Source organism: Gossypium raimondii, chromosome 1 (assembly GCF_025698545.1).
Source record: "Gossypium raimondii isolate GPD5lz chromosome 1, ASM2569854v1, whole genome shotgun sequence".
Taxonomy (NCBI): Eukaryota; Viridiplantae; Streptophyta; class Magnoliopsida; order Malvales; family Malvaceae; genus Gossypium; species Gossypium raimondii.
In genome coordinates this window covers 30,197,153-30,202,400 of record NC_068565.1, presented here as the reverse complement: position 1 = coordinate 30,202,400, position 5,248 = coordinate 30,197,153, and positions in this window count along the sequence as shown.

The window sequence follows — 5,248 nt, the reverse complement described above, 5'->3', positions numbered from 1 at the left end:
TCCGCTAAAATGTTCTAATTATTGTTTCCATCAGAGGGCCTCCAACCTTATCAGGTATGTTCACTTTACGCGGTGGCATAGAGGTGTAGAGGATGTACCATCCCCTTGAGCATTAGCTCTCACATTCACACGTCTAGGAGCCATAATGAACTAGTCTAACATACACAAGCAAATAAAATAGGTGTGAGTGGTGAATGAAATGATCCAAGTCTCATTCTTGCAAGCAAACTTTAGGATTTAAGGAAATTTGTTCCCATTCCTACCCCACATGCAACACGACAATAGATATCTCATGCAATTCAAGAAACCATAATAACTTAATCACTTAGATTTCTAGATCCATGGGTTACGAAACCCCAATCAACATACCAATAACAATCACCTAGGTTCGAGTAACACCCTCTCCCTGGCCAGGTAACCAAGCCCGGATACTAAAACGCTATACCACCGGCACACATCGTATACTTTACAAATAGTCCCATAAGTAAACAATCGTCATCTTTTATTTATAATACATATGAGTTATAAGTCATACATTCACCACTTATCGTTTAACATGCCATACATACTTTAAATGTACCAAAAATAATAATCAAACATGCAATTGGACCATATGGAAAAAAATTAAAAATTGTTACGTAGGTATCACTACCGGATATATGGTATGGTATCGATAATTCTCTCAGGTGGTATCGATACTGCTTGGAAACACGATACCAAAATAGCTTATTGTTTCTTGTTTAAAAACCAAAATCTTATAATTTATCAGTACCTCTGATTAGGTATGGATAATTTCACGCCGAGTATTGATACTTGTGATAAAATATCGATACCAACTCACAAAACTGACTTCCTACACTTTGACAATTGCAGAGGTGCCATTTTTAAAACATGAATATAGAAACCTCTATTCTAGACCATGAAAACACAACATATATCAACACATAGATCATTCGAAATTAGTTCTAAACATTATTCATCAATTACCTCATAAAATAAACACCGGAATGTTTCAAATAACAGTCCCACACATCATGTTTAAAGTCCAAGAATTTCCCAAGAATAACAGGCATGTAAACAACTAAAATCACAGCAAACTAACTTATCGTCTGCCATATTGCCTTTTATTCCCAAAACACAAATAAACAAATAACACATACTAATAGCAACTAAAGTTTCTTGCTTGGATCCCTCTCAAGACCACACCGACACTTCTTATCTGCAATGGTTAAAAAGGAGTGAGTGAGCTTAACAAGCTCAGTGAATGCCCATAACAACCACTACGCAAACAAGTCGTTATGTATCAACTAAGCAAACATGTCACATATTCATAACATATTTAACTTTAATATCATATTTCACATATTTAAACATCTTCCATTTATACTATTACACATTTATCATATTAATCACATGATTATTTAAGCACATATCATATCACATGTTATTCACATTTATTGATAGCTTGGCTCTTGAGGTTATGAAACATAAAGTGTACTCTACCACCACTCATCGGATACATGGATCTCCAACACCGTAAAAAAACTAGTAGAGTCGAACCTGTCCCATAAATGATGCATATAGCTATCACTTTCCATCACACCAAACACATATATCCCGGTGAATGGAGCTTAGCTCACATTCCCATATCTCTCAAAAAATCGTCTCTAGGCCTCAACGCCCCAAAAATCACATCACAAAGGTGAGTACTCACAATCTTATGTCATGGCAACTATATCCAATAGTCTCATAAGATTGCAAGGCCAAAATATCCACATTATTATCAGATATTAACTTATCGATTTACAGTCATATTGCATGAATAACTTACCTACATAATCTCTTTCATAATAGAAATCACAAGCTTATAACAAATGTCATAGCATCTTAAATATATTCATAATTTCTCAATTGCACCAGCACATACATGTCACATTTAACCACAGGTTATGGCAACATACAGTTGGAATTTAGAATAGGGGTTTAGGCTACCTCTAAATTTCCAATTACACAATGAATCATCTATGAGCAGCGATTCCAAAACACTCACCAAGATATGTTTTCAACGAAAAGCCAAAAGCTCAGACAAGCTTTTCTTTGCCTTTGTCTCTACTCGTTCAAGGTATTATTAAATCCAACACTTCAACAAGATAAACGACACAGACATACAATCAACAACCAGTCATTAAATCACCTTAAATAATACAAAAAAATGGCTAAAAATTTAGTTTAAGAGACTAGATATCACTTAAAACTAATAGAAAAACGAATGGTTACCTTTGATGGAAGAAAAATGGGCTTTGATGCAAATCTGAGAAAAACCCACACGTAAAGAATATGGTGAAATTAGTGAGATTTTTAGGTGTTTTCTTGGTTTCAATGGAGATTTATGGTTCAAAGAATGTTAGGAATCAAAAGGGATTAGAATTTGGAAGTAAAAATTGATTGGAAGAGTTTGGAGAATGGAATAGACGACAAGAACAACTATAGGGAGTAAACTATCTTGAAATTAATTTAAAGAATGGGGATTTTTAGGTTGAATATAAAATTTGGGGTAATTTATTTCATAGAAACTCTCAATTTTGACTCTTTTCCAAATTAGTCCTATTTTCAAAATTAAAGGTATTTTAAACTCATTTTCAGATATTGACTTAATTTCTTAATAGCCATTTTTGAAAACTTTATCGATTACCTACCTTACGAAATTTCGAGCATATATAAGATATAATTCCTATAATACCTTCAAAACTTCTAGGCCCAATTTTTGGGTGTTAGAGTTCTCCCCCTCTAGAAAGAATTTCGTCCTCGAAAGTACCTGAGCTAAATATATAAGGATATTGAAATCTCACAGCTTTCTCAGTTTCCTAACTATCCTCTTCTGTTTTGTGGTTGCACCATAAAATTTTAACGAACGAAACTCTCTTATTTCATAAAACCTTCTCTTCAAGAGTTAAATCATTATCTATTCTTCTTCATAAGTGAGATTAGGTTGAACCTCAATCTCCTCTATTGGCACAATACGTGACGAATTTGAACGATACTTTTGAAGCATAGACACATGAAAAACATCATGAATTCACTTAAGTTTTGATGGTAACTTGAGTCGATATGTTACCGAACCAATCCTCTCAACAACTTTATAAGGTCCAATATATCTTGGACTTAGTTTACATTTTCTTCCAAACCTCAAAACTTTCTTCCATGGTGAAACTTTCAAGAACACCTAATCGTGAAGTTAAAACTCGATGTCTTGACGTTTTAAACCAGCATAAGATTTTTGCCTATCTTTTGTTGCTTTCAACCTCTCACATATCAATTTCACTTTTTCTTTGATCTCTCGAACTAGTTTCAATCCAATGACCCTCTTTTCATAGAACTCCATCCAACACAAAGGAGTCCTACACTTCCTACTGTACAATGCCTCAAACAGTGCCATGCGAATACTCGCTTGGAAATTATTATTGTAAGCAAGCTCTGCTAAAGGTAGATATCGCTCCCAACTACCACTAAACTCGATCACAAAGCTTCGCGACATATCTTCTAACACTTGAAATACTTCGTCAGATTGGCCATTAGTTTGGGGGTGATATGTCATATTGAAAGTTAGTTTCGACCCCAATGCCTTTTGCAAACTCTTCTAAAACCTGGATGTAAAGGAATGTACACATTGCCATGAAATGCAAGCTCTTCAAAAATTGGAACTCCATGAAGAGGTACAACCTCTCAATGTACAACTCTGCCAAATTCTAGAAAGAATAATTAGTACACATTGCCAAAAAATGCGAGCTCTTCGAAAATCGATCAACAATAACCCATACCGAATCTTTCTTCATTGGAGTCAAAGGTAAACCCGAGACAAAGTCCATTGTGGTTCTTTCCCACTTCCACTTAGGAATTGTAATAGGTTGCAACAAACCTAAAGGAAATTTATGTGCAACTTTCACCTTTTGACACACCAAACATCGAGCCACAAAATTCGTAACATCACGCTTCAACCCAGGTCACTAATAAATCGCACAGAGATCATGATACATTTTACTACTATCGGGATGCATAGCATAGGGGCTACTATACACCTTGGTAAGTATCCCTTGCCTCAGATCCATGTCTTGCGGCATACACAACCTACCTTGAAAACTAAATATACCTTTTGTATTAACAACAAAGTCTCTCTTAACACCTAACTCAACTTGACTAATCCTCTTCAACAAATTTCCATCTAATGATCGTTCTTCCTTAATTTGTTGAAACAAATTCAGCGTCACTTGAAGCTCAGCAAAAAAACCACCAACATTGGCAAGATTCAATCGTGCGAACATAGCTCTCAACTCCGTCATCAATTTCCTACTCAATGCGTCAGCAACAACATTCACCTAGTCAAAATCATACTCAATTAGATAGTCATAGTCTTTCAAAAGCTCAGTCCAACGCCTTTGTGTTAATTCAAATACTTTTAGGTGAGGAGGTACTTATAGCTCTTATGATCTGTGTAAATAACACACTTTTCTCCATACAAATAATGGTGCCAAATCTGAAGTGCAAATACCACAATAGCTAGTTTCAAATCATGGGCAGGATAGTTGTGCTCATGCGTCTTCAACTGTCTCAAAGCATAAGCCACATATTTAACCTCTTGCATCAATACACAAACAAGACCCGAATACGAAGCATCACTATAAACCACGAAATCTTTTCCAGGTTCTAGTTGAATCAACATTGGTGCCTTAGTCAAAACTGCCTTAGGCTGTTCTCAACTCTACTATCTTTCATCAGTCCATTCAAACACCACATCTTTCTAAACTAGTTTTGTTAATCGTGCATCAATAAGGGAAAACCCTTCAACCAAACTATGTCAATAGCCAGGCAAACCCAAGAAACTCCAAACTTCTGTAACACTCCTAGGTGGCTTCCATTCTAGGATCACCTTAATCTTCTTTGGATCTACACAAATCCCTTCTGCTGGAAAAACATGACCTAAAAATGCCACTTTTTTAAGCCAAAACTCAAACTTACATAACTTTGCATACAACTGGTTATCCTTCAAAATTTGCAAAACAACCCTTCAATGCTCGTTGCAATCCTCCTCAGAATGAGAATACATCAAAATATCATCTACGAAGAGCACCAAAAATTGATCCAAGTACGAATGGAACACTCGGTTAATCAAATCGATGAAGACAGCAGGGGCATTAGTTAAACAAAAGGGCATCACTAATAACTCATAATGCCCATATCAATTCCTAAAAGT